The sequence below is a fragment of the Grampus griseus genome, assembly GCF_964374135.1.
Source record: "Grampus griseus genome assembly, chromosome: 6".
Lineage (NCBI taxonomy): Eukaryota > Metazoa > Chordata > Mammalia > Artiodactyla > Delphinidae > Grampus > Grampus griseus.
Window position 1 is genome coordinate 70,255,809 of NC_139000.1, and position 22,313 is coordinate 70,278,121.

Below are 22,313 nucleotides of genomic sequence, written 5' to 3' on the forward strand. Positions count from 1 at the left end.
CAGAAGAATAGCCTGGCAACTGAAAACTGAACCCAGCAATTGAAACAAATGTTAAATCACAGGTATTTTCCACTAATTAAGGCTATGTGATTCTATGAAGGAATGTGCCTGGGTTAATGGTCAAGTGGAAAAAGCTTATTGAAGAAACAGCATGTGATATCTAAGTACAATGCCAGATGTTGGGGTCAACTAACCTAGATTTTGGCTATTTAGACAAGAGAGACACAATGGTGGTCAGCAGTGTTTAATTTACATGAAGTTCTAATGCACTGACCTGTAAAGGCTGTCACATAATATTCTTAATGCTTAATAGTTTGTATGTAATAAAATAAAGCTATCAATGTATTTCAAATGGTTTGATTAGATTTTCAGGGCTATTCTTTCTCATAAATGATAATTTTTTTTTTTTTACTACAAAAGTAATTCCTGTGTGTCGCAGAAAATTTTTAAAATATACACAAGTCACAAGAAAAAATATTTGTATTTCCTTTACTCTCATCACCCAAAGAAAACATTTATCAGCTTTTTAGAATATTCCAAGTATACCCTATTTTATTATTTTTCAATTAAAATTTTTATTTTGAGAGACTTACAGATTCACATTCAATTCTAGGAAATAATACAGACAGATAGTGGGAAGCCGCCATCCAGTTTTCCCCAAAAGTAACATCTTGTAAAACTATAGTACAATATCATAGCCAGGATATTAACATTAATACAGTCAAAACACAACATTTCCTTCATCACAAGAATTTTCCACGTTGTCCTCTTAAAACAAACCTGAGAATTCCCAAGTTTTATACTTAATAGCAAACCATCATAGAGTACTCCATTATAACATAAAGTTAATTCTACTGTGGATTATTTTCATTCTCTTGCACTCTCTCTGAACTTTGGACATCCCCATTATTCCTCAACATTGGCAATATAAATGGCTTCTTCTATATTTGTGAGTAACTGATCAGTCACCTTCCCCCTTACAAGGGGGAAAAGGATCTATGACAAGCATAAAAATACTATGTGATAAGCATAACAATAGCTAACATTCATTCTACACTTTCCATGTGCCAGACAGTATGCTATTCATTTAACAAATATTAAATATTTTGATTCTCACAACACATCTGTGAGGCAGATACTATTAAATTCCCCATTATGTAGATGAGGAAACTAAGGCTCAAGAATGTTAGGTTACTTGCCCAAGTCTCACACAGTTAACAGTGGCATAACCAGGATCAAATCCATAAGGTTTTAGGCAAAGTGGAGGTATTAGGGAAAAAGAAAAACTAGTGCAGGTAAGAAGGATCAGCAGAGGAGTATGCAGGTTGTAAGCAACATTAAATAGAATAGTCAGCATAAGAAAATGACACGTGATGATGAGAGAATGAGTTTTGGGGGAAGAGGAGTCCAGGTAGAAAGGACAGTTCTAAGACCCAAAGTTGGGGAGGGCCTGGCATGTTTGAAGAATGGCCAGGAGGCTGGTGTGGCTAAAGCAAAACGATCCAGTGGAAGAGTAGCAGTAGATGAGGTAAAGAGACATATATAGGCATGAAAGTCACTGAAAAGTTTTGGTATTTTTTTTGAGGGACAGTGGTGTCTTTGTGGTTTTTTTCTTTGTTTTTAGTAACAGCTTTATTGTATTACAATTCACATACCATAAAGTTCACACTAATAAAGTGTACAATTCAGTAGTTTATAGTATATTCAGAGCTGTGATACCATTATCACAATCCAACTCCAGATTATTTTTATCACCCACAAAATAATCCCCATACTTAGAAGCTGTTCCTCATTTCACCCTTCCCCTAGCCGAAACCACTAATTTACTTCCTGTCTCTATGGAATTGCCTATTCTGAACATTTCATATAAAAAGAATCACACAATATGTGGCCTTCTGTGTCTGATTTCTTCTGCTTGGCATAACAGTTTCAAGGTTCAGCCACATTGTAGCATGTATCAGTACTTTGTTACTTTTTAGGGCTGAATGATACCACATTTTGTATATCAATTTGGCACTGGGCTACACAACTGACAAATATGTTTGCTGGTATATTATAAAGGATACAACTCAGGAATAGGCAAATGGAAGAGGTGCATAGGGAAAAGTACTGGCAGGTGGTGGTGGTGAATGAGGAGTATTTGTTGAGGTGCTGCATAAAGCTTCCATGCCCTCTCTACCACCTCACAGGACCTCAACATGTTCACCAACTGAGTTCTCTAAACCCCACTGATTAGGAGTTTGTATGCACATTTTACTGCACAGACATGATTGATTAAATTATTGGCCATTGGTGACGGAACTCAATCTACAGCTCCCCTCTCCTCCTCTGAGGTGGGGATGGGGGACAGAAAAATCAAACCCTCTTATTCTGGCTTGATCTTTTCTAGCCCCTAATCTGAAGCTATGTAGGAGACCCAGTCAGGAGTCATCTCATTAGCATATAAAAAACGCTCTTATCTCTCAGGAGATTCCTAGGGTTTTAGCAGCTCCTGCCAAGAAGGAGGTGGGGCCAGCAAAGACCAAATATATTTCTTATTATACCACAATACCATGTAGTAATATTTGATTTTTGAACCCCAAAAGTAGAATAGGTACTAAAATTTTAGAATGTACCAGTTATGCAGCTGAATTCTGATATTTTCCCCTCTGATTTTGTCTAGTATTTTAATCCACCATCATTTCTGAAACACCTGAACAACATCTGCCATCCCAGTTCCAATTGGGAAGAGACACCTATTTAAAAAAATTCAAGAAACACCTCATGGGTTGTCATTCTCTTGTATTCACACTTATCACCAAGGCATTGTCTGCCCCAAGTTGTATACTGGTGCATCCTTGGCTAATTTCAAGACAGCACTAGCTATTTGTTACTACCATTTGAAAAAGATCGAGTTTCCTACATCTGGGGCTAAAAATAACAGTAGACCATCTACCTCTTCAATGTTCTAAAATCTTGACGAGAAGACAAACATGGCCAAATTTAGGAGTACGGCCAAGATGCCATGTAATGGCTACAACAAATTAAAATGTCACAATAGCTGCCAAGAAATCCCCCAAAAGCATCTGAGGCAACTGATGCTAAAAGATGATAAAGAAGGTTCTGGAGACCATGGGATTGTCAATAAAAAATTCAAAGAAGCCAGAAAAAAAAAGTCAGTGAAATAGTTGTCAAAGTAGACAAGAGCAAGAAATAGGACTCAAAAAGAAGCCAAGTGCCATTTAGGAAGCAATTATCTGATAACACAAAACTCAGAGCCCTCTTGGACTTAACCTTCATGTACATATTAAGTATCAGTTAACTGATAAGGCTTGGTGGATTATATTTGCCAAAGGTTATTTGTATTTCAAAAAGAAATTAACTTCTGAAACAATGGAATGCTTTAATTCATTCAACAAATATTTGCTAAGCACCTCCTGGGGATATGATGGTGAGCACAACGGAAACTTTTGCTGGGGTCATGGAGTTTAGGAGCTAGAGGTAAAGCCAAATATCAATCAAACAACACTAACATCTGTGCAATTGCAAACTGACATAAATAAGTGTGCCAAAAAGAAGGAAAATTATTTTGTGAGAGTGTATACCAAAGAATCTAAATCAAGGAAGTATCCTGGAAGAAATAACCATTAAACTGAGATCTGAAGGATGAGTTGGGTTGAACAGTCTGAGCCTTAGAGTGAAACAGGATTTTTACCGAAGAGCTGGTGTATTACTTTGCTAGCGCTGCTATAACAAAGTATCACAAACTAGGTGGCTTAAACAACAGAAATTTATTGTCTCACAGTTCTAAAAGGTAGAAGTCAAGGTGTTAGTAAAATTGGTTCCTTCTGAGAGTGGTGAGGGAGAATCTGTTCCATTCCTCTCTCCCAGATTCTGGCAGCTTGCTGGCAATCTTTGGTGCTCCTTGGCTTGTAGATTTTCTGCTTCATCTTCATATGGCATTCGCCCTGTGTACATATCTGTGCCTAAATTCCCCCTTTTTCTAAGGACGCCAGTCCTATTAAATTAGGGATTCACCTTAATCCTCATCTTAATTGATTATATCTGCAATGACCCTATTTCCAAACAAGGTCACATTTTGAGGCTAGGACTTTAACATATGTATTTTGCAGGTATAAAATTCAATCCGTTAACAGCTGGGGAAGTTACAGTGGGAAGCAAAAAGGGTCTCAAATTCACCTCCTGACTTCAGATGGGTTGCTAATGAGAATAAAAATTTTCATTTCAGAGACTTTCAGGAAATTCCGTGTCCTCAAGGGAGAGTTGGACTGAATTTATACTAAGAAGGAGGCAGAACCTAAGAAGAAATTGAGGCTACAGGGCATTAGTGGATTATGGAGTAGGAATATGAGGGAACACAGTGGAAAGTCTGGGAGGTGGGAGAGGTTTGGATTAAGGACAAGGGACTATAGACAATTATGAGCATGAAGGGCAGGTAGAGGAAATTGGTCAGGAGTACTTACTTACACTGAGGTCTCTGACTGATGAAAACAGGAATAAGAAGCAAGATGGCTTTACTCTCAAATGCCTTTTTGAGAAAGGCCAAAAGACCTCCCAGTCTAGAGCAATATCAGGCTCAAGGGTCATAGTCCATGGTCTCCTGGACAGAACTGGGATCAAATACTAGCTCTACCATTCACTAGACGTATGGGGTTGGGCCAGGTACAGCACCTCTCTAAGCCTCACCTTCCTCATTTACAAGATGGGTATCGTAATAACTCTTAGTTGAGGAAGCTTGTGCAGTAAATCTCAATACCACTATTGAAGGCCTGGAGGATTCTCATGCTCTCAGCGAATTGTATGATCTCTCAGATTCTCTATTTCCTGATTTTAAAGTTGGAATAGCAATGCCTTATAAGGGGTTGCAACAATTTGTGGAAATCTTGTTTATTAAAGTGATTTGAAAACAGAAAAATGTCTATTTTCCTAGTTTTCCACAATCTGAGCCAAGATTGTGTCCTGTGACTGCATCTGAATGCACCACAGGAAGGTGCATAAAGAAGGCAGTCTCCACTCTGCATAAGGAAAGCAGCTCCACTCCGTTCTACTTTTCTCCTCTTCCCCAGTATAAGTTAAACCTGTGTGCCAATTTATCTTCCTTAATCTACCTGGTCCTATTAAGAGATCATTCCTAGTGTTTTCACTCTAGTTTATGGAGGAGGGGAAATCCTTCTCTTTGGGCTTACTCTAAAAATGCATACCCAGTCAGAGCCCCAGTTTTATTCCCCAGAGATCCTGGATGTCTTAAACTGATCTTGTAAGAGTTTTCGTCTTTGGGTTTAGTCTCTGAAAAAATCTCTTTCTGGTCCTGTATGCCTCTTTTCTTCTCTAGAGTCTAGAAGAATTAGACAGTATAGTAAATTGAATAGCATCTTCCCCAAAGGTATGTCCAAGCCCTACCCCCTATTTATTTGGAAATAGGGTGTTGCAGATGTAATTAAATTAAGGATCTCAGCATGAGATTATGCTGGCTTTAGGGAGGCACTAAATCCAATAACCAACGTCCTTATAAGAGAAAGGAGAGGAAGATTTGACAACACAGAGAGACCCAGAGGAAAAGGCCATGTGAATATTCAGTCAGAGACTGGAGTGATTCAGCTACAGGCCAAGGAATACCAAGGATTTCTGACGACCACTAGAACCAGGAGACAGGCCATGGAAGAGATTCTCCCTCAGAGACTCCAGGAGGAACCAATCCTGCCAAAACCTTGATTTTGGACTTCTGGCCTCCAGAACTGTGGGAGAATATATTTTTATTGTTTCAAGCCACTCAGTTTGTAGTAATTTTTATGGAAGACTCAGGAAACTAATACAGGCATGTTTCAAACTCAAGAAAATTTTTCTAAACACTTGTTTTGTGCCATACATGGTGCTAGCCCTTTCATGCAATTTATTCTTCTTAGCACCTGAGGCTGTCCTGCACCTAACTCTTTGATTTCCTAGTTGTGTGCAAATGTACAAGACACTTATCAGTCTTGCTGCGGAGCTGGGGGTGGGGTATCAATTTTATTAATTTTTTTCAAGATTTAACTTTTTATGTTGATTTTTTTCTCTTTTGGCTATTTGATTTGTTTCTGATATCTCCTCTTCATTTTTTCCTTCCTTCTAGTTTCTTTACAATTAGTTTACTGCTCTTTTTCTAGCCATTTGAGACAATGTTTAGATCAGTGATTTTCAGTCTGCCTTCTTTTCTTTTTTTTTTTTATACATTTATTTATTTATTTACTTATTTTTGGCTGCGTTGGGTCCTTGTTGCTGCGCACAGGCTTTCTCTAGTTGCAGCGAGCGGGGGCTAGTCTTCAGTTGTGGTGCATGGGCCTCTCACCGTGGTGGCTTCTCTTGTTGTGGAGCACAGGCTCTAGGTGTGTGGGTCTCAGTAGTTGTGACATGTGGGCTCGGCAGCTGCAGCATGCAGGCCCAGTTGCTCCGCGGCATGTGGGATCTTCCCGGACCAGGGCTTAAACCTGTGTCCCCTGCATTGGCAGGAGGATTCCCAACCACTGCAACACCAGGGAAGCTCTTCTTTTCTAATATTTACATTTAAAGCTAAAAAAAATTATCCTCTAAGAGTTTTTTCTTTTTCCTCTAAGTTTTTTCTTTTTCTCTTTTTTTGTTGTATTTAATGAGATGCTGATGATAACTAAACTTACTGTGGTAATCATTTAATGATATATGTAAGTCAAATCACTATCCTGTATACTTTAACTTATATAGTGCTGTATGTCAACTGTATCTCAATAAAACTGGGGAAAAATTATCCTTGAAGCACTGCTTTAATTGCAAACCACAGGTTTTGATATGTTATATGTACATTATCATTCAAACAAAAATATTTTAAAATTTCTGTTGTCAGACTTCCCTGGTGGTCCAGTGGTTAAGACTTTGCCTTCCAATGCAGGGGATGTGGGTTCGATTCCTGGTTGGGGAGCAGGTAGTTTTTTGGCTATGTGCTTCATGGCCAAAAACCAAAAAAACATAAAACAGAAGCAATACTGTAACAAATTCAATAAAGACTTTAAAAACGGTCCACATCAAAAAATCTTAAAAAATAAAATTTTTGTTATGATTTCTCTTTTGACCCAAAGATTGTTTCAAAATAGACAACTTAAATACCAAATGATGATTTTTCTAGTTATCTTACTGTAAATGTCCTTAGCTTAATTCCACTGTGATCAGGAAACATACCATATGATTTAAATTATTTGAAATTTGTTGAGACTTACATGATTCAATATAAGATCTATTTTGGTAAGTGTTCCATATGGACTTGAAAGAATGTATATCACAGAATACCTTGTGCCTATAAAGTCTGTTAATCATGATATTCAAATCTTTTATGTTCTCACTAAGTTTTGTCTGCTTTCTCTATTAGTTACTAAGAGAGCTATGTTAAAATTTCCAAATATGATTATAAATTATCTATATACTTTATAAGTTCTGGCATTTTTTATTTTATATATTTTGAGTCTATATTTTAATATTTTAAAATGGCATTTTTATCATTATAGAATATTCCTTAAGATTTTTAGAAATACTTCTTTGCCTAAAGTCCTTCTTTATTGCCATTTCAAATCACTTCTCCCTGGAAGAAACACTGTTGAAAGTTTGATGTATAGCCTTTTAGATCCTTCTCTATAAGTTTACAAACACATATACAATGTATAATTTTGTTGTATGTATGTTTAAAGATTAATGGAATATTATGTACTATTATGCAATTTCCTTTTTCCTCTCTTAATAAGTCTTGAGAATCTTTCTATATTCCTATATTTATAGACCCAAAATCCATCCTCACCAGAATGGATACCTGTGCCTATTTTTAAAATATTAGCTCCAGAGGCAATTCAATGGAAAAAGGACAGTCTCTTCAACACATGTCGCGGGGACAGTTGGACATCCACATGCAAAAAAATAAACCTAGACAAAGACTTAACACCTTCCACAAAAATTAATTCAAAGTTTACCATAGACCCAAATGTAAAATACAAAACTATAAAATTTCTAAAATACAGGAGAAAACCTAGTTGACCTTGGGTTTTTTACATAGAACCTCAAAAGCTTGATCCATGAAAAGAAAAATAAGGCCTGGACTTCACTGAAATTAAAAGCTTCTGCTCTGCAAAAGACACTGGTAAGAGAATAAAAACACAAGCTACAAACCAGGCAAAAATATATGCAAAACACATAACAATGAAAGACTGGTATCCAAAATACACAAAGGACTCTTAAAACTTCGCAATAAGAAAACAGCCCAATAAAAAATGTGCAAAAGTTCTGAAGAGACACCTCTCTAAAGGATATATACGTATGGCAAATAAACATATGGAAAGATTCTCAACATAATTTATCAATAAGAATTGAAAATTAAAACAACAGTGAGATGTTACTACATATCAGAATGGCTAATATACCAAAAAACAAAACAAAACCCAAAACATCTGAGAATACCAACTGCTAGCAAGGATGTGGAGAACAGGACTTATTCACGCTGGTGGGACTGCAAAATGGTACAACCACTTTGGAAGACAGCTGGGCAATTCTTCTTATAAAGCTAAACATAGTATTACCATACAATCCAGTAATCATTCTCCTAAGTATTTACTCAACTGATCTGAAAACATACAAATATTTATAGCAGATTTATTCATATTCAGCAAAACTGGAAGCAACCAAGATGTCCTACAATAGGTGAATAAAGAAACTGTGGGGCTTCCCTGGTGGCGCAGTGGTTGAGAGTCCGCCTGCCGATGCAGGGGATGCGGGTTCGTGCCCCAGTCCGGGAAGATCCCACATGCTGCGGAGTGGCTAGGCCCGGGAGCCATGGCTGCTGAGCCTGCGCGTCCGGAGCCTGTGCTCCACAATGGGAGAGGCCACAACAGTGAGAGGCCCGCATACCGCAAAAAAAAAAAAAAAAAGAAAGAAAAAGAAACTGTGGTACATCCAGACAATAGAATATCACTCAGTGATTAAAAAAAAAAAGAAGTGAGCTATCAAGCCTCAAAAAGACATGCATGAATCTTAAATGTAAGTTGCTAAGTGAAGTAAGTTACTTTGAAAATCCTACATAGTGTGTGATTCCAAGCATATGACATCCTGGAAAAAGAAAAACTATAGTGATGGTAAGAAGATCAGTGTCTGCCAGGGATTCAGGAAAAGGATAGAAGGGTGGAATAGGTGAAGCACAGGGGATTTTTTTCGAGCAGTAAAATTATTCTGTATGATACTGTAATTGTGTATGCATGACACTGCATTTTTTAAAACAACAGAATTTTACGATACAAAGAGTGAACCTTAATGTATGCAGTTTAAAAAGATCATTTAGGAGATCAGGAAATTCCAGGAAAAAGTGCAGAATGTGACAAAATAACTGATTTACAAATATATGAAATTACTTTACCGTAGGGAATGGGGGAACTGCTGACCTAATTAACTTCCAGAAATGAGTGGAGTCTATAAGACAAAAGGCAAAAGAAACTGTCCATAAGGGCCAGACTCTTGTTTTCCACAGACATTAAGGCTAACAACTCTAATACTCTATACAGATTACTGCATTTGAACAATTAAGTAAATTACAGTAAATTAGGGATGGTGCAAGGCAGATTTCTCACTGTTGGAGTGGGAGTTTACAGGTAAGTAAGGGAAGGAAGCTAGAATGCTGTTTGTGATAACAGGTTACATTTGGAGACATTAATATGAAATTGCATTAAGCTTAATGTAGATACAAATGATTACATACAAAAAGACTTATAGATATGTACATATACATGGATTAATATACACATATATTTCCTTGCACTGTCAGCTGAGAAGGTCTAGAAGCAACAATACCCCAGGAACAATGAGCACATCTGTATCCAATTCTTGGTTTATAATACCATTCTCCAATAAAAGGAACCATTGCTCTTTGGGAAAAAATGCTAGTTCTGGAACTAGAGCAGGAAATATGCAAGATGAGCCTGGAGTATCTTGTAGTGTCAAAATGTAAAGATATGCTGACACCAGCAAACCCAAAAGATGGAGTTATGTCAAAGGGACTTAAACTGAAACAGCCAACTGAAAAAAGCTCCCAATGGTCAAATATGAAACCATTTGAGCAATAAAATAAAGTAACATTGGATTATAATCCAGGCTCTAAAATAAATACCCATGAGTTTATACTAATCTGAATAAACAAATAAATGGGGGAGAAGAGACAATTTTCCATACAGAAGAATTCCAAATAATGTATGCAGCTTTTCCACCCTAAAGGGGATGAAGCATGACTCCCCACTCTTTAAGTGTGGGCCGTGCATGGTGACTCTTTTCCGAAAAGCACAGTGTGGAAAGGGGAAATAAAAGAGTGGTGGAAAAATACCTGACAAGCACTACCTCAGCAAGGTGTTCAGGGTCATCATCAACAGTGATAAGTCATGCTGATAGTATGTACTCTTTTTACGATATGGTGAACATGGCACTTTACCTCTGTAGTTTTCCTCCCCAGCCCTATATGTTTCTACTACACAATGAAAAACTGTAAAGTAACTGGTAACAGACCATATTGATCTCTAGAATTTTTCAAGAACAACTGGACGTTTTTAAGTTTTAAGAGAACTGAGAGAAAGCAAAGATGTCTGTATGCAAACTAAAGAATGAGAAATTGCCTCACCAGGCACTGTCTTCATATAGAAATAGTCAAAATTTTCTGTTATTAAAGTGAAGGATGATCATAGATATGTTAGAGAGCCAGAAAACACTAATATTTAACTGATTAAAAACCAAGAAAAAGATGGTTAAAGACACAGACATTTGTGTAGCAAGGTTTTGGTCTCTGGTCCCGTCTAAAGTCTGGCTTTTTAGAAAAGAATGAGGAGAATTAAGATGCAATGGCAACTCTAAGAGAAAGAAATACAGAACATGCTGTTAGAGGTCAAGACAATGCTTTTCCAGCTAGAAGGATTTGGGGTATGTCTGCAGACCAATATGGGCAGAATAAGACCGGAATCTAATAAAAGGCAAGAACATTGGCTAGTAAAGTTGTGTACTACATGCCAAGATTGCAGAAAGCCAAATCCAGTTTTACCCTATTCTCTGTAGCAGGTTCTAGAATTACCTCATAATGACTTAGCCGGGAACTTTTGTTTCCAGAGAGTGTGAGCTGGGTAACTTGAAGTAATGCTCCTACAAGAAAGCAGCTAAGGAGTCTGAATTAAAAGATTTAAAACCATTTAAAACGCATTGGAGAGCTAAAAAGCTAGTAGGGAATTACCGGACAAAGACTAATGGGAAAGTAGGAACCCGAGAGATAAGCAACCACAAAAGCTTGTTTTGTCCTGAGGACACTTGCTGATCAGAGAAAATTCATGGTTGTCTTAATGCCCCTGCAAAATTAGGGGACTAGAAATAAAAGGCAAGACCTCCTCAAGTTTCAGTGTCTAACACGAGACTTTCTCCATGTTTCTCCAGTTTAGAGTACTCAAGAGGTTACAAGGTTTCAAGGTACAGAGGAACTAGAAGTAAACTGGCCTATCCAGAGATTTGCAACCTAGGGTCACATTGCCTGAAATGGCCATGGAACTGAAGCCAGAAATTTGGTTTAAATTAGTTCTGTATTAAACTGTCCAATGTTGCCTGGAAAAATAAATATAGCCTTCCTTGGAGGCAAGCACCTTAATACCAGAACTCAAATTATTTTTACAAATGATTTTCAAGGAGTATAATCAGTTTACAAAGATAAGTAAGTACAGAGATAAAGAAAGATTCTATGTAATAGTCAGAAACTAGAGACACAGAAAGAGAATCACAAAGACTTCAGATATTATAAACTTGGGTACTCGTGTTCCAGGATATGTTTACAAGAATGTCTTCTAGCAACAATGGGTATAAAGTCCAAAACTGAAGAAAACCTCAAATGCACATCAACAAAAGGATAAATTTTTGTTTAAATATTTATTTTTTAACATCTTTATTGGAATATAATTGCTTTACAATGTTGTGTTAGTTTCTGCTGTATAACAAAGTGAATCAGCTATATGCATACGTATATCCCCATATCCTCTCCCTATTGCATCTCCCTCCCACCCTCCTTATCCCACCCCTCTAGGTGGTCACAAAGCACCGAGCTGATCTCCCTGTGCTATGCAGCTGCTTCCCACTAGCTATTTTACATTTGGTACTATATATATGTCAATGGTACTCTCTCACTTTGTCCCAGCTTACACCTCCCCTTCCCCGTGTCCTCAAGTCCATTTTCTATGTCTGCGTCTTTATTCCTGTCCTGCTCCTAGGTTCATCAGAACCTTTTTTTGATTTTTAGAATCCATATATATGTGTTACCATATGGTATTTGTTTTTCTCTTTCTGACTTACTTCACTCTGTATGACAGACTCTAGGTCCATCCAACTCACTACAAATAACTCCATTTCATTTCTTCTTATGGCTGAGTAATATTCCATTGTATATATGTTCCACATCTTCTTTATCCATTCATCTGTCGAAGGACACTTAGGTTGCTTCCATGTCCTGGCTATTGTAAAGAGTACTGCAATGAACATTGTGGTACATGACTCTTTTTGAATTGTGGTTTTCTCAGGGTATACACCCAGTAGTGGGATTGCTGGATCATATGGTAGTTCTATTTTTATTTTTTAAGGAACCTCCATACTGTTCTCCATAGTAGCTGTATCAATTTACATTCCCACCAACAGTGCAAGAGTGTTCCCTTTTCTCCACACCCTCTCCAGCATTTACTGTTTGTAGATTTTTTTGATGATGGCCATTCTGACGAGTGTGAGGTGACACCTCACTGTAGTTTTCATTTGCATTCATCTTTTCACGTGTTTGTTGGCAATCTGTATATCTTCTTTGGAGAAATGTCTATTTAGCTCTTCCGCCCATTTTTGCATTGTGTTGTTTGATATTGAGCTGCATGAGCTGCTTGTATATTTTGGAGATTAATCCTTTGTCAGTTGCTTTGTTTGCAAATATCTTCTCTCATTCTGAAGGTTGTCTTTTTGTCTTGTTTATGGTTTCATTTGCAGTGCAAAAGTTTTTAAGTTTCATTAGGTCCCATTTGTTTATTTTTGTTTTTATTTCCGTTTCTCTACAAAGTGGGTCAAAAAGGATTGTGCTGTGATTTATGTCATAGAGTGTTCTATCTATGTTTTCCTCTAAGAGTTTTATAGTGCTGGCCTTACATTTAGGTCTTTAATCCATTTTGAGTTTATTTTTGTGTACGGTGATAGGGAGTGTTCTAATTTCATTCTTTTACATGTAGCTGTCCAGTTTTCCCAGCACCATTTATTGAAGAGAGTCTCTTTTCTCCAGTGTATATCCTTGCCTCCTTTGTCACAGATTAGTTGACCATAGGTATATGGGTTTACCTCTGGGCTTTCTATCCTGTTCCATTGATCTATATTTCTGTTTCTGTGCCAGTACCATACTGTTTTGTAGCTTTTGTAGTATAGTCTGAAGTCCGGGAGCCTGATTTCTCCAGCTCAGTTCTTCTTTCTGAAGATTGCTTTGGCAATTCAGGGTCTTTTGTGTCTCCATACAAATTGTACAATTTTTTCTTCTAGTTGTGTGAAAAATGCCATTGGTAGTTTGATAGGGATTGCACTGAATCTGTAGATTGCCTTGGGTAGTATCGTCATTTTCACAATGTTGATTCTTCCAATTCAAGAACAGGGTATATCTCTCTATCTGTTTGTATCATCTTTAATTTCTTTCACCAGTGTCTTATAGTTTTCTGCAAACAGGTCTTCTGTCTCCTTAGGTAGGTTTATTCCTAGGTATTTTATTCATTTTGTTGCAATGGTAAATGGGAGTGTTTCCTTAATTTCTCTTTCAGATGTTTCATCATTAGTGTATAGGAATGCAAGAGATTTCTGTGCATTAATTTTGTATCCTGCTACTTTACCACATTCATTAACTAGCTCTAGTAGTTTTCTGGTAGCATCTTTAGGTTTCTCTATGTATAGTATCATGTCATCTGCAAACACTGACAGCTTTACTTCTTCTTTTCCTTTTTGGATTCCTTTTATTTCTTTTTATTCTCTGATTGCTGTGGCTAAAACTTCCAAAACTATGTTGAATAATAGTGGTGAGAGTGGGAAACCTTGTCTTGTTCCTGATCTTAGAGGAAATGGTTTCTGTTTTTCACCACTGAGAACAATGTTGGCTATGGGTGTGTCATATATGGCCTTTATTATGTTGAGGTAGGTTCCCTCTATGCCTACCTTCTGGAGAGTTTTTATCATAAATGGGCATTGAATTTTGTCAAAAGCTTTTTCTGCATCTATTGAGCTTATCATATGTTTTTTCTCCTTCAATTTGTTAATATGGTTTATCACATTGATTGATTTGCGTACATTGAAGAATCCTTGCATTCGTGGGATAAACCCCACTTGATCAGGGTGTATGACCCTTTTAATGTGCTGTTGGATTCTGTTTGCTAGTATTTTGTTGAGGATTTTTGCATTTATGTTCATCAGTAGTTTTCTTTCTCTGTGACATTTTTGTCTGGTTTTGGTATCAGGGTGATGATGGCCTCGTAGAATGAGTTTGGGAGTGTTCCTCCCTCTGCTATATTTTGGAAGAGTTTGAGAAGGATAGGTGTTAGCTCTTCTCTAAATGTTTGATAGAATTTGCCTGTGAAGCCATCTGGTCCTGGGCTTTTGTTTGTTGGAAGGTTTTTTTTGTTGTTGTTGTTGTTGTAAGGTTTTTAATCACAGTTTCAATTTCAGTGCTTGTGATCAGTCTGTTTATATTTTCTATTTCTTCCTTGTTCAGTCTTGGAAGGCTGTGCATTTCTAAGAATTTGTCCATTTCTTCCAGGTTGTCCATTTTATTGGCATATGGTTGCTTGTAGTAATGTCTCATGATCCTTTGTATTTCTGCAGTGTCAGTTGTTACTTCTCCTTTTTCATTTCTAATTCTGTTGATTTCAGTCTTCTCCTTTTTTTCTTGATGAGTCTGGCTAATGTTTTATCAATTTTGTTTATCTTCTCAAAGAACCAGCTTTTAGTTTTATTGATCTTTGCTATTGTTTTCTTCATTTCTTTTTCATTTATTTCTGATCTGATCTTTATGATTTCTTTCCTTCTTTTAAGTTTGGAGTTTTTTTAATTCTTCTTTCTCTAACTGCTTTAGGTGTAAGGTTAGGTTGTTTATTTGAGATTATTCTTGTTTCTTGAGGTAGGATTGTATTGCTATAATCTTCCCTCTTAGAACTGCTTTTGCTGCATCCCATAGGATTTGGGTCATTGTGTTTTCATTGCCATTTGTTTCTAGGTATTTTTAAATTTCCTCTTTGATTTCTTCAGTGATCTCTTGGTTATTTAGTAGTGTATTGTTTAGCCTCCATGTGTTTGTATTTTTTACAGTTTTTTTCCTGTAACTGATATCTAGTCTCATAGCGCTGTGGTCGGAAAACATACTTGATATGATTCAATTTTCTTAAATTTACCAAGGCTTGATTTGTGACCCAAGATATGGTCTATCCTGGAGAATGTTCCATGAGCACTTGAGAAGAAAGTGTATTCTGTTGTTTTTGGATGGAATGTCCTATAAATATCAATTAAGTCCATCTTGTTTAATGTATCATTTAAAGCTTGTGTTTCCTTATTTACTTTCATTTCGGACGATCTGTCCATTGGTGAAAGTGGTGTGTTAAAGTCCCCTACTATGATTGTGTTACTGTCAATTTCCCCTTTTATGGCTGTTAGCATTTGCCTTATGTATTGAGGTGCTCCTATGTTGGGTGCATAAATATTTATAACTGTTATATCTTCTTCTTGGATAGATCCCTTGATCATTAGGTAGTGTTCTTCTTTGTCTCTTGTAATAGTCTTTATTTTAAAGTCTATTTTGTCTGATATGAGAATTGCTACTCCAGCTTTCTTTTGATTTTCATTTGCATGGAATATCTTTTTCCATCCCCTCACTTTCAGTCTGTATGTGTCCCTAGGTCTGAAGTGGGTCTCTTGTAGACAGCATATATACGGGTCTTGTTTTTGTATCCATTTGGTCCGTCTATGTCTTTTGGTTGGAGCATTTAATTCATTTACATTTAAGGTAATTACTGATATGTATGTTCCTATTACCATTTTCTTAATTGTTTTGGGTTTCTGTAGGTCTCTTCCTTCTCTTGTGTTTCCTGCCTAGAGAAGTTCCTTTAGCATTTGTTGAAAAGCTGTTTTGGTGGTGCTGAATTCTCTTAACTTTTGCTTATCTGTAAAGGTTTTATTTTCTCCATCGAATCTGAATGAGATCCTTGCTTGGTAATCTTGGTTGTAAGTTTTTCCCTTTCATCACTTTATATATGTCCTGTCACTCCCTTCTGGCTTGCAGAGTTTCTGCTAAAAGATCACCTGTTAACCTTATGGGGATTCCCTTGCATGTTATTTGTTGCTTTTCCCGTGCTGTTTTTAATATTTTTCTTTGTATTTAATTTTTATTAATTTGATTAATATGTGTCTTGATGTGTTTCTCTTTGGGTTTACCCTGTATGGTACTCTCTGTGCTTCCTGGACTTGACTATTTCCTTTCCTATATTAGGGAAGTTTTCGACTATAATCTCTTCAAATATTTTCCCAGACCCTTTCTTTTTCTCTCCTTCTGGAACCCCTATAATTCGAACATTGGTGCATTAAACGTTGTCCCAGATGTGTCTGAGACTGTCCTCAATTCTTTTCATTCATTTTCTTTATTCTGCTCTGTGGTAGTTATTTCCACTATTTTATCTTCCAGGTCACTTACCTGTTCTTCTGCCTCAGTTATTCTGCTATTGATTCCTTCTGGAGTATTTTTAACTTCAGTAACTGTGTTGGTCATCACTGTTTATTTGCTCTGTAGTTCTTCTAGATCCTTGTTAAATGTTTCTTGTATTTTCTCCATTCTGTTTCCGAGATTTTGTATCATCTTTACTATCATTACTCTGAATTCTTTTTCAGGTAGGTTGCCCATTTTGTCTTCATTTATTTGATCTTGTAGGTTTTTACCTGTAACACATTTTTTTGTCATTTCTTTTGTTTTTTTTTTTTTTTGATTGGTGGTGCTGTATTCCTGTCTTACTGGTTGTTTGGCCTGAGACGTCCAGCACTGGAGTTTGCAGGCAGTTGGATAGAGTCGGGTCTTGGTACTGAGATGAGAAGCTCCGGGATGCCTCACTCTTATTAATATTCCCTGGTGTCTGAGGTTCTCTGTTAGTCCAGCAGTTTGGACTCGGAGTTCCCACCACAGGAGCTCGGGCCCAACCTCCAGCCTGCAAACCAAGATCCCGCAAGCCGGTAACTGGGGGTTCCTCCCATCCCCTTGGCGTCCGTGGTCCCCCACTGGTGCCTGGCAGGTGCCCTAGTTGTGCGGAGACGCGAATTCCACATCCTCCTATTAGTCTATCTTGACTCTGCAAGGATAAATTTTAGTATATCCATACAATGGAACACTATTGAAGAGTGAAAACAGCATGATGCATCTCAAAAAAACCATAATGTTGGGCAAAAGAAAAAACAAAAAATACATATAGCATGATTCTATATATATATATATATATATATATATATATATATAAAGATAAAAATAGGAGAAATAAAACAACATTTTTAGGGATGAATATATAGGTGGAAAACTATAAAGAAAAACAAGGAAGTAACTATTACAAAGGTCAATACAGAGGTTACATTTAGGGAAAAGGGAGAGCTTGTGATCAAGAAAAGACATTCTGGAGACTTGTGGAACTTAAAATAGCCTATTTCTTGACCTAGTTGGTTGGAATACAGGTGTTTACTCTGTAGTTATTTGTGACACTGAATGTTTATATTTTATGCATTTTGCTGTATGTATGTTAGGCTTCACAATTAAAAAAAAAAGAACAAGAACTTAGTGAATATGTTAAAATACCTAAGTTACTTGTAGACAGATTGATGTTGGTTTCAGTTTCTCACTAAGAATTAATTAAAACAATAATCGACAAATGCAGTGGATGTTTCTGTGTAGTTTGCTGCGTAGAATCATTTACTCATAAATTTAGTTTTAGTGATTACAGCTCTCCCTCATATTCAGTACTGTCACCATGACTCAAAACAGTGCTATTTCCTTCCTCGAAGTATGTAGCACTGTCGTCTATGTCAGTTACTCAGCATGTAGTACACAGCTGTCAGTTGGTTATAGATGGTGACTTGTTGCCTGCATAGACTTCTCAAGAATTCATGCCTTGTCTCCCCTACCAGATTGTAGTTGCCTTAAAGACAGGGCACTCTTCCTCATTTTTACTATAGATCAACTTCAGCGGGAGCAGATCCCGCAGCTATTTAAGTGATGGTGGAGTTTTATTACAATGACTGAGTATATAAAACTCATGCCTCCATTTTACAGATGCTGGGGATGACTAAGCTGGCTTTCTTGTCCCTTTGGGAAGATTCTCAAAAAAAGACATTTTCAGGGGCAGGGTGATGTTTTAGAGATTAGGCAAAAAGTGAAGTTAATTAAAAGGATACAAAAACTAGGAAAAAGAAAGCCATCAGAACAAAAGCAGCCATTCTCTCAGGCTCTCTCTCTTTCTCTGAGCCACATGGCCATTCACCTTTGATTACTAAACATAAATGATGTAGTCTCTCTCTTCAGAAACTGGCATTTCTTAGTTCCCTATGTACATGACTAAAGGTGGTCTCCCAGAGCTCCCTATTTACACATTCCTAAATTCCAAACACACATAATACTGACTCCTTCAAAAAAACAATATGTATTCTTTTCTTGCTGATTCTTTGCTGATTACAAAAGTAGTAGATGATCATAATTTAAAATATTTTTTAAATTATAGACTATTTTTTAGAACTGTTTTAAGTTCATGAAAAAAAAGTTAAAATTACCAAGTTCTCATATGCTTCCTCCTATTTCCTGCCACACACACACAGTTCCCCCTATTATTAACAACTTGCATTGCTCTATTACGTTTTCTATAATTGATGGACTGATATATTTTAAAATTTATTTCGTTGAGGTAACGTTGATTTATAACATTATATAAGTTTCATGTGTACAACATATTTCTAATTCTGTATACACTACAGCATGCTTACTACCAAAAATTTAGTTTCCCTCCATCACCATTCAGTTAATCCCCTTTACCTATTTCACCCTCCCCAGCTTTTCTGATGGGGCTCGTTAAAGGACTGGCTTCTCTCTTGCTCTTGTTGGAGCTCTGGCAGGTCCAACAGAATCTAGCCACCTGGAGGAGAGTCAAGATGGTGCCTTTGGCTAGTAATATGAAATTTGTTGTTTAAAGGTAAACATGTATACTACAAAGCTACAGTAATCAAGACAGTATGGTACTGGCACAAAAACACAAAGATAGATCAATGGAACAGGATAGAAAGCCCAGAGATAAACCCACGCACATATGGACACCTTATCTTTGATAAAGGTGGCAGGAATGTACAGTGGAGAAAGGACAGCCTCTTCAATAAGTGGTGCTGGGAAAACTGGACAGGTACATGTAAAAGTATGAGATTAGATCACTCCCTAACACCATACACAAAAATAAGCTCAAAATGGATTAAAGACCTAAATGTAAGGCCAGAAACTATCAAACTCTTAGAGGAAACCATAGGCAGAACACTCTATGACATAAATCACAGCAAGATTCTTTCTGACCCACCTCCTAGAGTAATGGAAATAAAAACAAAAATAAACAAATGGGACCTAATGAAACTTCAAAGCTTTTGCACAGCAAAGGAAACCATAAACAAGACCAAAAGACAACCCTCAGAATGGGAGAAAATATTTGCAAATGAAGCAACTGACAAAGGATTAATCTCCAAAATTTACAAGCAGCTCATGTAGCTCAATAACAAAAAAACAAACAACCCAATCCAAAAATGGGCAGAAGACCTAAATAGACATTTCTCCAAAGAAGATATACAGACTGCCAACAAACACATGAAAGAATGCTCAACATCATTAATTATTAGAGAAATGCAAATCAAAACTACAATGAGATTTCATCTCACACCAGTCAGAATGGCCATCATCAAAAAATCTAGAAACAATAAATACTGGAGAGGGTGTGGAAAAAAGGGAACACTCTTGCACTGCTGGTGGGAATGTGAATTGGTTCAGCCACTATGGAGAACAGTATGGAGGTTCCTTAAAAAACTACAAACAGAACTACCATATGACCCAGCAATCCCACTACTGGGCATATACCCTGAGAAAACCAAAATTCAAAAAGAGTCATATACCAAAATGTTCATTGCAGCTCTATTTACAATAGCCCGGAGATGGAAACAACCTAAGTGCCCATCATCGGATGAATGGATAAAGAAGATGTGGCACATATATACAATGGAATATTACTCAGCCATAAAAAGAAACGAAATTGAGCTATTTGTAATGAGGTGGATAGACCTAGAGTCTGTCATACAGAGTGAAGTAAGTCAGAAAGAAAAAGACAAATACCGTATGCTAATACATATATATGGAATTTAAGGAAAAAAAATGTCATGAAGAACCTAGGGGTAAGACGGGAATAAAGACGCAGACCTACTGGAGAACGGACTTGAGGATATGGGGAGGGGGAAGGGTGAGCTGTGACAGGGCGAGAGAGAGTCATGGACATATATACACTACCAAACGTAAGGTAGATAGCTAGTGGGAAGCAGCAGCATGGCACAGGGATATTGGCTCGGTGCTTTGTGACAGCCTGGAGGGGTGGGATAGGGAGGGTGGGAGGGAGGGAGACGCAAGAGGGAAGACATATGGGAACATATGTATATGTATAACTGATTCACTTTGTTATAAAGCAGAAACTAACACACCATTGTAAAGCAATTATACCCCAATAAAGATGTTTAAAAAAAAAAGGTAAACATGTAGACAAATACTGAATACTGTAATATTTTAATCATGATGAGTAAGTCACTTTTAATTCTAGTATAAAAGTTAAAGAAAAAAAAACTATAATTTTAAAATATGTTAAAAGATACAAATATGGGGGGCTTCCCTGGTGGCGCAGTGGTTATGAATCTGCCTGCCGATGCAGGGGACACGAGTTCATGCCCCAGTCCGCGAAGATCCCACATGCCGCGGAGCAGCTAAGCCCGTGAGCCATGGCCGCTGAGCCTGCGCATCCGGAGCCTGTGCTCCGCAACGGGAGAGGCCACAGCAGTGAGAGGCCCGCGTACCGTAAAAAAAAAAAAAAAAAAGATACAAATATGAACAGATGTAAAATGTGACAACAATGATATAAAGTGTGTGGGGGACTTAAAATGTAGAGGTTTTGTAGGTGGTTGAACTTAAGTTGTTATCAGTCTGAAAACAGACTGTTACAGTTCTAAGATATTGTATGTAAGCCTCAACGTAACCATGTAAAAAAATACCTACAGCCTTACACCCATTAGGATTGCTACTGTCAAAAAACAGAAAACAAGTGTCAGTGAGGATGTGGAAAAATTGGAACCCTTATGCACTACCGATAAGAATGTAAATTGGGGGACTTCCCTGGTGGTGCAGTGGTTGAGAGTCCACCTGCCGATGCGGGGGACACGGGTTCATGCCCCGGTCCGGGAGGATCCCACATGCCACGGAGCGGCTGGGCCCGTGAGCCATGGCTGCTGAGGCTGCGCGTCCGGGGCCTGTGCTCCGCAACGGGAGAGGCCACAACGGTGAGAGGCCCGCGTACCGCAAAAAAAAAAAAAAAAAAAAAAAGAATGTAAATTGGCACAGTGGCTGTGGAAAATTGCATGGCAGTTCCTAAAAAAATTAAAAATAGAAATACCATATGATCCAACAATTTCACTTCTGAGTATATACCCAAAAGAATGGAAAGTAGGGTCTCAAAGAGGTATCTGTACACCCATGTTCATAGCACCATTATTCACAATAGCTAAAATGTGAAAGCAACCCACGTGTCCATGGATAGATGAATAAGCAAAATGTCATATATACATACAATGGAACATTATTCAGTCTTGAAGGAAATTCTGCAATATACTATAATATGGGTGAACCTTCAGGACATTATGCCAAGTGAAATAAGCCAGTCACAAAAAGATAAATACTGTATGATTCCATTTATATGAGGTACTTAGAGCAGTCAATATTATACAGACAGAAAGTAGAAAGGTGCTTGCCAGGGGTTGAGGGGAGAGGAGAATGGGGAGTCATTGTTTAATGGTTATAGAGTTTCAGTTTTACAAGATGAAAAAGTTATGTGAATGTATTTAACACCACTGAACTGTACTTAAAAATGGTTAGGATGGTAGATATCACATTATGTATATTTTACCACAATAAAAAAGAAAAATACAGACTTCCCTGGTGGCACAGGGGTTAAAAATCC